Below are 14,006 nucleotides of genomic sequence, written 5' to 3' on the forward strand. Positions count from 1 at the left end.
TTTTTTTTTTAAAGATTTTATTTATTTATTTGACAGAGAGAGACACAGCGAGAGAGGGAACATAAGCAGGGGAGGTGGGAGAGGGAGAAGCAGGCTTCCCGCCGAGCAGGGAGCCCGATGCGGGGCTCGATCCCAGGACCCTGGGATCATGACCTGAGCCGAAGGCAGACGCTTAACGACTGAGCCACCCAGGCGCCCCCGTTTTGGAGCTGTTCTAGTCTGAGGAGACAGACAGTGAACAAGTCAACAAGTAGATGAACAAGATAACGTCAGATAGTGGTAAATGCTGTGAAGACAGCAAGGGGCGAAGTGATAGTGATTGGGAGTGATGGGGTGACACAACTACTTTGGATTAAATGGTCAGAGAAGTCTTTTCAGAGGTGACATGAGTTGAGACCCCACTGACAAGAAGGAACCAGCAAGGCAAAGAGTGTTCCTGGCAAAGGAAATTGCAAGTGTAAAGGACCAACGTGGGAAAGAGCTTGGTATATTGGAGGAACACAGAAGGCTGGAGGGACTGAAGTATGGTGAGGGGTGAGGGTGGGAAGGATTGATACAAGATGAAACTGGAGAGAGGCAGGAGCAGCTGTGTTTCTAAAAGCCAGCCTATAATTGCAGTGGATTGTAGTCTCCAGTTTGCAGTCTATGGGCTGTGTGTTGAAATAGACTGTTCTGTTAGGGTGCTTCCCCTTCCTACCCTTCAGAACATTACACTAGGGGAGCCGGCGTGCCTTCAGCCTGCAAAAAACCTTGAAGAGGAGTTGGGATTTTATTGTAAGCTGAGTGGAAAGCACAGTGATTCAGTGTATATCATGTCACTTGGGAGTCTTGTCCTGTGTGCTTTCATGGTGGATACAGTAACTGATGTTAAGAAACTGAGGATGTAATGTATACAGTGACTCACAGAGGCCAGTTTAAAGGGTGCACATGAGAAACTTTATGTTTGATGCAATAGTGAAAATGCATGGAAGTGAATTTATTACAGAGGGATTTGTGTAACAGGCAAAGTGGGGTCACAGATAGACTTGAGTTTGGGCTGTGTCAAGCACTTTATTACAGGAAGTCAGAACAGTCCCCACACCCTTGTATACATTAACTTTCACAACCGGTGGGGATGGGGGGTGTGGATCTGCTTTGGGGTATATGAGTTTCTGTGGCAATTCATACATCCAAAGAGGAATTAAGCTAGTGGATTCAGTGACCGTGGGAACAGGCTAGGTTTTTGGTTTGTCTTTTAGATTTTGAAAGTTAGGGGGCGCCTGGGTGGCTCAGTCGGTTAAGCGTCTGCCTTCAGTTCAGGTCATGATCCCGTCATGATCCCAGGATCCTGGGATCGAACCCTGGTCCTTCTGCCTGTAGCTCCCACCAGCTCCTGCTCACTCGCTCGCTCGCTCTCTTGCTCTCTCTATCTCAAATAAATAAATAAATAAAATCTTTGAAAAAGAAAGTTAGGGTTATGGGTTTCTAGAGATATTTTATGGGCTTTTCCCTCCCTCGCTTTTCTTAGTGAACGGCTCTTCTTCCCCAGGGCTTTGGCTGCCACCTCTCAGATGTGTTAGCGCAATGGGTGTTTCCTAAACCTGCAGGGCAACATTTCTCCCACAATAGCAGGAGATTTAGCTGGTGTCAGCAGAAGTTCTCTCTACTTTTCCTGCTTTCCTCCTACCCTGGATTTAGATGACTTTATAAAGTTACAGGATACTGAGTTGATCCACCTGGGTCTTAGGTGAGAGGCAGGCTCATATCTCATTCTTTATGGAAATACTGAGCATATGGCATGTGCTCTGGGGAATATTATTTTGGTGGAACTTGGAAAGTGTCCTCTGAGTACATTTGTAGGCATCTCAGGAGTCTGGAAACCTCCATTTGGAGAATAAAACTGCTTCTCTCACATCTATCATTGTCCATACTATCTGGGTTTTATCTTTTTCCTTTCTTTATTGGATATAATTCATATACTCTAAAATTTGCCCTTTTGAAGTAGACACTATGGTGGTTTTTCATATATTCACAAAGTTGTGCAACCTTCACCACCATTTACTTCTAGAACATTTCATCACCCAAAAAGAAACCCATTAGCTGTGGCTTCCCACTCCCCACTCTTCTCAGTCCCTGGCAACCACTAATCTTTCTGTCTATATACGATTTGCCTATTCTGGACATTTCATATGACTGGAATCATAGAGTACGTGGTGTTTTGTATCTGGCTCTTTTTTTTTTTCAAGACAGCATAATGTTTTCAAAGTTCATGTTTTAGCAAATGTCAGTACTTCATTCCTTTTTATGGCCGAATAATATTCCATTGTGCAGATACACTACATTTTGTTTAGCCCTTCATCCGTTGATGGACTTTGGGATTTTTTTTTCTACTTTCTGGCGGTTGTGAATGTTACTGTGAACATTTATGTGCACATACGTGTTTCTATGAGAACACATATTTTCCGTTTTCTTGGGCACGTAGCTAGGTTTAGAATTGCTAGGTCAGTTGACAGTGCTCTGATCCAGTCCGGAGGCAGGGGAATGGGCTGAATGGCCACAACGTTCACTTGAGCAGATGGAGGCCGTGCTGGGCAAGCCCCGCAGCCCCAGTCAAAAGCACAGGCACTGTCTCGTGGCGAAGTCTGGACGGTAGAGGCCTGCATCTGCCACTGGTCCCATGTGTGCGAAGTTGCAGTCTTGTCTGGGCCTCAAGTGGGGATTGCGATCAGCCCATGGAGGATGGAGGCCTAGAGCCGGAGTCAGCAGGCTCGGGCTTAGCCCCAGCACTGACACTGACCTACCCTGTGGCCTGGGGCAGATCACTTTGGCTTTTTTGGTCTGTAGCCACGGATGACATAGGAAATGAAGGTTTGGACTTGATGGTTGCAAAATTTCAGGTTGAAAATTCTGTAGTTTAGAATACTCGAATTTGAGTTTGTTTGTTTTCCATGGTCATAGTTTCTATAGTCTTTCCAAGCTTCTGTCTATTGGTTGTGCTGTCTCTTTGATCTCTCCAGTTGCCCTACCTGGCATGAATTCTGCAGGAGCTGCTGTGTCCCTTGGAGCCAAGGGGCCAACACCAGGCCCTGGGTCAGATGTGTTTCTCCGAGCAGTCCCTTTAAAGGAGTGCCTTCATCCTCTCAGGAAGTACAGAGGAGGCTGAGACAACATTATGTTGCCTCTTGGTTTCTCTTTTACAACTTGGACAAAAGTTCCCCTTTGATCTTGGCATTAAAGAAACGGGTCGCAGAATGTTGGAGAAGGTCGAGTTTTGATCTCTGGGCACTGGCAGGAAGGTGGGAAGGAGCCAGGATGAGCAGGGCCATCTGGCCACAGAAGAATGATAGCCACCTACCACCCCCCAACCTGCTTTGATCCCTGAACCATTTGCTGACACTGGTGTTTCCCACATGGGGCACTGTTGGGGACACCCAGGACTTCCATCTCAGTCCTCTTCATTACTTCCTTCTCTGCCTTCCTAACTTGATTTCTCACCTATGCCTGAGCATTAAACTAACAGGCCTTCCACTATCTGAAGTCCCCAGGTTTTGTATTCAGAGGATATGCTAAGTGCTGCTAGCAGTTCTTAAAAAACAAAATCAAAGCACAAGTTGGAACTGAATTCTTAAGCCAGTTTAGAAGGGAGTTTGGGTACCCTGGCAAGTCACTTACCATCTCTGAGCCTCAGTTTCTACTCATGGTACATCAGATGCTGTAAATTTGGCAGTCCGTGGACCACATCTTCACATGGACTTGATTTGGGGTGGGTTGCTTTGCTTTGCTTTGCTTTGCTTTGCTTTTGACTGGCACTAGACTTAAAAGTTTTTGAGTTGGTTGCCAACATTTAATTGGGGAGATTTCACACTTAAAAGCTAGGTTTTCATTTTCTCTTGAGAATTTGGGCCAAGATTCCCTGTCAGAGGCATGCTCCACACAGGGCCCAGCTCATCACTTCCTGTCTCGGCACCCTCCTGTATCACTCCGGAGCGGTCTCACTGTTTAGGTCACTTGCATGGTCCTGCTACGTGTTTGAATTTGCAACTCCTGAATAAGATAGCCTCTCTATAAAGTGTTTCCTACTCTGACATTCTGATTCAAAAACTATTAAAGGTGTGTGGTAATCCCCTATGTGACCTGACTTCAAGGGAAAAGGTTCTACTCTCACGATACATTTCAGTTGATAAACTATATGCCCATCCAATATTCCATGGGATCCTTATGAAAGCCCATTTTACAGGTGAAGAAACTAAGGCTTGGTCTAAGGACCTGTGATTTATTTAATAACTTTGGACAAGCTTTTTTTTTTTTTAAACCGCAGTTAACCATTTCAAAAATCTTTGTGCATGTGTGGTAACATATATATAACAAAAGGTATCATTTGAAGTTTTTGAAGTGTACGATTGGTGGCATTAATTACATTCATAGTGTTGTGCAACCCTCACCACCATCCATCTTCAGAACTTTTTATTATCCCGTACTGAATAGATTTCCTTACTTTTAAAGTGAGGGGTGACGCTGTCCTCAAAGGATTGTTGTGATTATTAAATAAAATGTGAGATGAGAGCTCATGGCACAAAGAGAGCTCTCTTAACTTTTCCGTTCCAAGGTTTGAAGTCTTCCAGAGGCGAACCATTTAAGCCGGTTGCTTCAACTAACTGAGCGTTCTTTTATAAATGCCCATAGGGGAGAGGGAAGGTCAGTGCAGTTCTTGTGTTTTATTTCTGCCCTTTCTGGCCTCAAGGTTTAGGTCGGGTTGTCCGTTGCTTGGTGAGGGTAGTGACTACTTTCACTTGGATTTCCACAGCTGGCTGCCCCTTTTTCCCTACTCCCAAAGAACAGCTTGGAGTCTTTCTGTGTATCTCTGCTCAACGGCAACTCTGTATCTCTGGGCTCTGAAATAAAGGCTACATTTTCAGAGCCTCCTGTGGCTAATTTGGTTCTTTTTTTCTTTCTTTTTCTTTTTCTTTTTTCCTCTGTGAGTTCTTTAGCTCCATGGGGGCTGCTTGGTAAGTGGTCCTGAGCTGTCATTAGCCATCTTGCATGTGTGGTTGAATTCTTGGGGAGCTCTAGCTGATTGGGTAATTGATTTCAGTTAACTGTTGGCAAACTGCCCCACAGCCCTTTTCTTTCTTTCTTTTTTTTTCTCTTTTTTTCTTAATCTGGGGAGCAGTTACTACATGATCTTAAAATGGTGACTGTATCTTTGAGAAGGAAATAGAAGAATCTAGCTTACTGTTGAGGAAGGTGCTGCTTTTGTGGCAAGAAACGTATGGGTTAGGAACCAGGAGCCAGAAAGGCTGTCCACAGACAGGCCAGAGTCAATCGCTAGGTGATGCTGTTTATGGGAAAGAAGACTGCAAGGCAGGGGGCTCCAGAAGAGAAAAGGCTAACTTCTGGCCACAGAGAAATGTGAGTGAATGAACTAATTTTTAGTTCTCAGGAGGAAACTTCTTTTTTTCTTCTTCTTCTTTTTTTGGAAGAAGTTCATTGTTCACACCTTTCAAACTGGGTGGAGCAAATTTTAGGAAGTGAGGGGTACTTTTTAGTTCTAGCAGTTCTTCATTGGGCTCTTGGAAGAGTTTTTTCTGCATGCCCAGCCCCCCAAGAATAAAATACATTGGGAGGGCAAGACCTTGATTCTTGGGTCTCCTGAGCTTTATAACTTTCCAGGTCATGCATATCTTTGCCAGTGATGGGGTGTTAGATTACAGCATGAAGGGCTTCTAGATTGCTATCACCTTGCTTCTTGTCATGCTGCCTTTGCTATCTCGTGACTTGGAAACCAAGTGAAGCAAAATAACGTTGAATGAGCTGGTTCACATGTTAGCACTCCCATTCCTTTCTTAGCTCTGAACAGGCATTTGCTAAATACTTAATTGGCTTTTCAGACTGAACTTCACATGGAAGTTCCTATGATGATCAATTGAAAATTAAAGGAAGATACAAAGGAATTTCCCAAGAAGCAGGTATTGTGCTACTCTCCAGCTTCCTTACAGAAATGAACTATGGGTCCAGCATCCTCTATCAGGCTGTCTGAGCTGCAGAGATAATGAAGTGAAAGAGTCACAAAGAGGTTTGAATGGTAACCAGTACAAGGGTCTTATCTGGGGCCCATGAACTTCTAGGCCCTTGATCCTCCTGGAATCATACATCAGATTGTGTTTGGAGTGTTTTTTCTGGGAACAGGGTCTATAGCATTTTTTTCTTTAATTGAAGTATAGTTGACACACAATGTTGTATTAGTTTCAGGCACACAGCATAGTGTTTCAACAACTTGATTCAGCAACTCTGAACCTATGCTTACCACAAGTGTAACTACCATCTGTCACCATACAACATTGTTACAATATCCTTGACTGTATTCCCTGTGCTGTACCTTTCATTTGGTGACTTATAAGATGCTCAGAGGGGTCTGCAGTACTCTCCCTACAGTTAAGGATTACTGATCTGGTCTGGTTACTCACACGTCTTTGCCTGGGGGCCATGCGAATCTTTATCGTTCCAGTTTTAGTGTATGTGCTACCGAAATGAGCACTGGTTACTCACATCCTGCCAGAATCCCCTCTGCATTGTTCTTACCTTATAGCTTCCATTTTCTGTACATTTTCAGGGGAATTTGCCCAAGTATTTTCAGAGGCAGCCCATCTCCTTCCCCATCTTAAAATGTAAATATTTATTTTGAATATGAGTGATCCATGTACATGGAAAAGTTAGGATAAAAAAGCTGTAAAAGAAATGAAAGTCGCCCCGCTACCCCCAGGCATTCATCAGAGGTACCTAGGCATTGATTGAAAAGTTTTTTTTCCCTAGAACATTTTTGTACAAATGAAAATGTCTGTTTAAAAATACTTTTTATTATAAAAAATGTTCAACATCTACAAAAGTAGAAGAAATAGTATAAGGAACCCCCATAACCCATCACCCAGCTTCAAGAATTACCATTATATTGCCAGACTTGTTTCATCTGTGACAAGTCCTCCCTTGAGCTGGTTATTTTTTTTTCTTCAGGTTTATAAAGGTGTCATTTAACACCATAAAATGACTGATTTTAAGTGTATAGTTGAATGAATATAGTTCATTCCGTTTATGAACTGAATATTATGAATAATATAGTTCATTAATTTTTCATTCAAATGACTGATTTTAAGTATGTAGTTCAATGAATATAGTTCATTCAATTTTAGTGAATGTATAGACCTATGCAATCATCATCACAATAACACAAAGTTTAGAACATTTCTGTCACCCCATCAGGTTCCCTTGCAGCAGAGGGGTTGACACTTGGAGTCAGTCCCTGCTCCCACACCAGCCAACCACTGATCTTTCTGTCTCTAGATTTGCCTTTCTTGGGCATTTCACTTAAGTGGAATCATGCACCATATAGACTTTTGCATCTGGCTTCATTAACTTGGCATTACGTTTATGGGGTTTGTCAATCGTGTAAAGGAATTGGTCGTTCACTTCTTTTTATTGCTGAATACTATTCCATTGCATGGCTGTACTGCATTTTGTTTCCCCCTTCACCAACTGATGGGTGTTTGGATTGTTTCCAGGTTTGGACTTTTTGATCAAAGCTATTAGGAACATTCATGTACAAGTCTTTGTATGGACAACTGTTTCCTCTCCTCTTGGGTAAATGCCTAGGATTGGAATTGCCGGGTAATATGGTTAAGTTTATGTTGAATTTTTTAAAGATACTGCCAAACTTTCCCATGGCTGTACCATTTTATGTTCCCATCAATACATGAGGGTTCCACTTTGTCCATCTTTGTCCACACTTGTTATTGTCTGTGTCTTTGAGGTTAGCCATTCTCATGGATGTGTGGTGTGCCTCATTGTGGTTTTAGTTTGCAGTTCCCTAATGACGAATGATATTGAGCATCATCTCATGTGCTTATTAGCCAGTTGTATATCTTCTTTGGTGAAATGTGTATACAGATCTTTTGCCAGTTTTTTAAGTTGGATTGTTTGTTTTATCATTAAGTTGTAAGAATTTTTTATGTATTCTGGATACAAGTTCTCTATCAGATATGTGATTTACAAAGATTTTTCTTCTAGTCTGTGGCTTGTCTTTCATTTTCTTTTTTTTTAATTTTAAAAAATTGAAGTATAATTGACATACAATATATTAGTTTCAGTTGTACAACATGGTGATATGATATTTTATATACATTATAAAATGGATACCATTGTAAGTGTAGTTACCCTCTGTCACCATACAAAGGTATAATATTACAGTATTTTTGACTCCATTTCCTACGCTGTACTTTACATCCTCATGACTTATTTTATTTTTAAGGTTTTATTTATTTATTAGAGAGAGCGTGTGCTCGCTTCGGCAGCACATATACTAAAAATAGAGCGTGCGCACACAAGCAGGGGGAGTGGCAGGCAGAGGGAGAGGGAGAAGCAGGCTCCCCACTGAGCAAAGCGCCTGAAGCAGGGAGACTCTTAACCAACTGAGCCACCCAGGCTTACTTATGTTATAGCTGGAAGTTTGTACCTCTTAATCCCCTTCACCTATTTTGCTCATCCCCCCATCCCACCTCCTCTAGCAACCATTGGTTTGTTCTCTATATTTATGAGTTTGTTTCTGTCTTGTTTATTTGTTTGTTTTGTTGTTTAGATTCTGCATATAAGTGCCAACATATGATATTTGTTATTGTTTGACTTACTTCACTTAGCATAATACCCTCTAGGTCCATGTCTTTCATTTTCTTAATGATATCTTTTGAAGTGTAAAAGTTTTAAATTTTGATGAAATCAATTTTATCAAATTTTTTTTTTTAAAGATTTTATTTATTTATTTGAGAGAGAGAGAATGAGAGACAGAGAGCATGAGAGGGAGGAGGGTCAGAGGGAGAAGCAGACTCCCTGCCGAGCAGGGAGCCCGATGCGGGACTCGATCCAGGGACTCCAGGATCATGACCTGAGCCGAAGGCAGTCACTTAACCAACTGAGCCACCCAGGCGCCCCAATTTTATCAATTTTTTAAATATAGATTGTGCTGTTGGTGTTGTATCTAAGACATCTTTGCCTAACTCAATGTCACAAAGATTTTCTCATAACTATTCTTCTAGAAGTTTTATAGTTTTTGCTTGTCTATTCAAGTCTAAGATAGATTTTGAGTTAATTTTTGTGTATGGTGTGAGGTTCCTTTTGCATGCGGCTACCCAAATGTCCAAGAACCATTTGTTGAAAAGACTGTCCATTTCTTATTGAATTGCCTTCGCAACTTGTTGAAAATCAATTTACTATAAACATATGGATTTATTTCTGGACTTTTAATTTCCATTGATCTTTATGCATATCCTTACCACACTGTCTTGATTACTGTAGCTTTATAATAAGCTTAGAAATGAAATAAGCAGGCTCCTGGGTGGCTCAGTTGGTTAAGCGACTGCCTTCGGCTCGGGTCATGATCCTGGAGTCCCTGGATCGAGTCCCGCATCGGGCTCCCTGCTCGGCAGGGAGTCTGCTTCTCCCTCTGACCCTCCTGACCCTCCCCCCTCTCATGCTCTCTCTCTCTCAGTCTCTCTCTCAAATAAATAAATAAAATCTTTAAAAAAAAAAAAGAAATGAAATAAGCTTAAAATTTGTTATTTTTAAAAGTTGTTTTGGATGTTCTGGGTCCTTTGTGTTTCCAAATAATTTTAGGGTTGACTTGTCAGTTTCTACAAAAAAGCCTCCTGGGATTTTGATAAGGATTGCCTTGAATCTGTAGATCAGTTTGGGAAGAATTGCCATCCTATCAATATTGAGTCTTTCAATCCATGAAAATGGAATGTCTCTCCAGTTACTTAGAATGTTTTGTAATTTTCAGTATACAAGTTTTTTAAAAAAATTTATTCCTGGGGAGCCTAGATGGCTCAGTCGGTTAAGCAGCCAACTCTGGATTTCTGCTCAGGTCTGATCTCAGGGTGGTGAGATCAAGCCCTGCATCAGGCTCTGCGCTCAGCAGGGAGTCAGAGCCTGCTTGAAATTCTCTCCCTCTCCTTCTGCCCCTCCCCCTGCTTGTGTACATACTCTGTCTCTAGAATAAATAAATATATGTTAAAAAAAATTTATTCCTAAATATCTTATTCTTTTTGAAGGTATTATAAATGGAGCTATTTTTTAAATTTAACTTTGGGGTTGTTTGTTGCTAGTATGTGGAAATACAATTAATTTTTATATGTTGATCTTGTAGTTTCTGACCTTACTCACTTTATTAGTTCTAGTAGTTGTTTTGGGGTTCCTTAGGATTTTCTAAGTACAAGATATGTGATCTACAATAAAAACTCCTTTACTTCTTTTCAGTATGGATGCCTTTAATTAATTATTTGCTTTAGTGAACATTATTTGCATTTATATAGCACAATGTTGAATATAAATGGCAAGAGTGGACATCTTTGCCTTGTCAATCATCTTAGGAGGAAGCATTTGTCTTTCACCATTAAGTATGGTGTTGGCTGTGGGTTTTTCATAGCTGCTCTTTATCTGATTGAGGAAGTTCCTTTCTATTCTTAATTTGTTGGGAGATTTTATCATGAATATCTGTTGGATTTTGTCAAGTGCTTTTTCTTTGTGAAGATTGTGTGGTTTTGTCCTTTATATGGTGTATTACATTGATTTTCAGATATTGAGCCAACCTTGCATTTCTGGGGAAATCCCACTTGGTCATGATGTATATAAACCTTTTCATATATTGCTGGATATGATTTGCTAATATTTTATGAAGGATTTTTTCTATCTGTGTTCATGAGGACTATTTGTAAGTTTCCTTTTCTTGGGATGTCTTTGGCTTTGGTACAGGTTTAAAAAAAATTTTTTTAGGGGCACCTGGGTGGCTCAGTTTGTTAAGCGACTGCCTTCGGCTCAGGTCATGATCCTGGAGTCCCAGGATCGAGTCCTACATCGGGCTCCCTGCTCAGTGGGGAGTCTGCTTCTGCTTCTGATCCTCTCTCCTCTCGTGTTCTCTCTCTCATCATCAGATGAATAAATAAAATCTTTTAAAAAATAAATAAAAATAAATAAATAAAATAAATTTTTTTTAGATAAATGAGATTATACTATACACACACTGCTGTGCATCTTATTTATTTTATACTTTATAACTAATGTTGGTGGTCCTTCGAAAATAGTTCTACCTTCCATTTAAGTATAGAGGGCTAAATTGCCCTCCCCAAACACTGTACCAGTTTACCTATAGCTAGTATATTGAGATTTTTTAAAGCTTTGTGACTCTAATAGGTAAAAAATCAGATGCCATTATTTTGATTTGCATTTTTTTTTTTAAAGATTTTATTTATTTGACAGAGAGAGACACAGCAAGAGAGGGAACACAAGCAGGTGGAGTGGGAGAGGGAGAAGCAGGCTTCCCGCCAAGCAGGGAGCCTGACGTGGGGCTTGATCCCAGCACCCTGGGATCATGACCTGAGCCGAAGGCAGACACTTAACGACTGAGCCACCCAGGAGCCCCTTGATTTGCATTTTTTAAATTATGAATGATGTTGACCATCTTTTTGTGTTTGGCCTTTTGAACTTTTTTTTTTAACTGCCCATTCATATTCTTTTGGGTTATTTGTCCTTGATTGGTTTATAAGAGCTCTTGGTATACTGAAAGAATAGTCCTTTGTCAGGTGTGTGGTAAATATTTATACCCAGATTGTGTTTTTCTTTGTCTATGATGTATATATTTTTAAATTTTTCTTCCTTCTTCCTATGAATCCTTTTTCTTTATAGTTTCTGGGTTTTGTTTCATTCTTAGGAAACTTGCCATGTCAAGATTGTTTAAAAGTATATCTGTATTGGGGCGCCTGAGTGGCTCAGTCATTTAAGCATCTGACTCTTGATTTTGGCTCAGGTCCAATCTCAGTTGTGAAATTGAGCCCTGCGTCAGGCTCTGCACTGGGTGTGGGGCCTGCTTGAGATTTTCTCTCTCTCTCCCCCCCAACCTGCTTCTCTAAAAAATAAATAAAATAAAATATTTAAAAGTATATCTGTATTTTCTCCTCACACTTCTATTTCAGTTTGTGTGTTTAAGTCTTTTCTGTCTTCTCCAGTACCAGTTTGGATAGCTCTATATTGTGCTCACTTCAGCAGCACATATACTAAAATTGGATAGCTCTATATTTTAATATTTAGTAGAACATAATCATCATTCAATGTTAGCTGCCATTGTTATCAGGATCATCGTTACATGCTCATCATCTTTAATGCAGCTCACCTGCCTGAAGAGAGCATACCTGTTCCTCTGCCTCTGACCTTGGGCAAGTTATTTAATCTCTGGGTCTCGGGTTAACTAGCAGTCAACTGTGGGAATGGTGCAAGTCAGCGTTTGTAACTTGGCACAAAGTAGGGACTTGTAAATGCAAAGGACTGTTCTCCTGAAGCTGTTTCAAAAAATAGAAACAGAAGGAAAGCTTCCAGACTCATTCTATGAAGCCAGCATTACCTTGATCCCCAAACCAGGCAAAGACCCCATCAAAAAGGAGAATTTCAGACCGATATCCCTGATGAATATGGATTCCAAAATTCTCAACAAAATCCTGGCTAATAGGATCCAACAGTACATTAAAAGGATCATCCACCACGACCAAGTGGGATTTATCCCTGGGGTACAAGGGTGGTTCAACATTTGCAAATCAATCAATGTGATAGAACACACTAATTAAGAGGAGAGAGAAGAACCATATGGTCCTCTCGATGCAGGAAAAACATTTGACCAAATACAGCATCCTTTCCTGATTAAAACTCTTCAGAGTATAGGGATAAAGAGAACATTCCTCAATTTCATAAAATCCATCTATGAAAAACCCACAGTGAGTATCATCTTCAATGGGGAAAAGCCGAGAGCCTTTCCCTTAAGATCAGGAACACGACAAGGATGCCCACTCTCGCCACTGTTGTTCAACATAGTACTGGAAGTCCTAGCAACAGCAATCAGACAACAAAAAGAAAGAAAAGGTATTCAAATTGGCAAAGAAGAAGTCAAACTCTCTCTCTTTGCAGATGACATGATACTTTATGTGGAAAACCCAAAAGACTCCACACCCAAATTACTAGAACTCATACAGCAATTCAGTAATGTGGCAAGATACAAAATCAGTGCACAGAAATCAGTTGCTTTCTTATACACTAACAATGTAACTGTAGAAAGAGAAATTAGAGAATCGATTTCATTTACAGTAGCACCAAAAACCATAAGATACCTTGGAATAAACCTAACCAAAGAGGCAAAGAATCTATATTCTACGAACTACAGAACACTCATGAAAGAAATTAAAGAAGACACAAAAAGTTGGAAAAACATTCCATGCTCATGGATCGGAAGAATAAACATTGTTAAAATGTCTGTGCTGCCCAGAGCAATCTATACCTTCAATGCCATCCCAAGGAAAATTCCAATGACATTTTTCAAAGTGCTGGAACAAACAATCCTAAAATTTCTATGGAATCAGAAAAGACCCCGAATCGCCAAGGAAATGTTGAAAAAGAAAAACAAAGCTGGGGGCATCACATTGCCGGATTTCAAGCTATATTACAAAGCAATGATCACCAAGACGGCATGGTACTGGCACAAAAACAGACATATAGACCAATGGAACAGAATAGAGAGCCCAGATATGGACCCTCAACTCTGTGGTCAAATAATCTTCGACAAAGGAAAAAATATGCAATGGAAGAAAGACAGTCTCTTCAATAAATGGTGCTGGGAAAATTGGGCAGCTATATACAGAAGAATGAAACTCGACCATTCTCTAACACCGTACACAAAGGTAGACTCAAAATGGATGAAAGACCTCAATGTGAGACAGGAATCTATCAAAATCCTAGAGGAGAACATAGGCAGTAACCTCTTCGACATTGGCCACAGCAACTTCTTTCAAGATACATCTCCAAAGGCAAGTGAAACAAAAGTGAAAATGAACTTTTGGGACTTCATCAAGATAAAAAGCTTCTGCACAGCAAAGGAAACAGTCAACAAAATAAAGAGGCAACCCACAGACTGGGAGAAGATATTTGCAAATGACACTACAGACAAA

At 40.6% G+C, this 14,006-nt stretch overlaps 1 protein-coding gene across 5 annotated transcripts in view; it reads left to right on the forward strand.

The window, feature by feature from the left end:
- Positions 1-14,006, forward strand: part of TM9SF4 (transmembrane 9 superfamily member 4) — a 56,532-nt gene that overhangs the window by 2,927 nt on the left and 39,599 nt on the right. Inside the window, exon 1 of one of the 5 annotated variants that reach the window (XM_081833074.1) lies at positions 5,927-5,945. The exons of 3 other annotated variants lie outside the window; for them this stretch is intronic. The gene's annotated coding sequence lies outside the window, so the exon portion shown is untranslated. Of the gene's footprint in view, positions 1-5,926; positions 5,946-14,006 lie in introns of those variants that run through there. One more of the 5 variants, XM_081833073.1, reaches the window with a different exon arrangement.

Source organism: Leptonychotes weddellii, chromosome 10 (genome assembly GCF_054177405.1).
Source record: "Leptonychotes weddellii isolate Sample4059 chromosome 10, ASM5417740v2, whole genome shotgun sequence".
Lineage (NCBI taxonomy): Eukaryota > Metazoa > Chordata > Mammalia > Carnivora > Phocidae > Leptonychotes > Leptonychotes weddellii.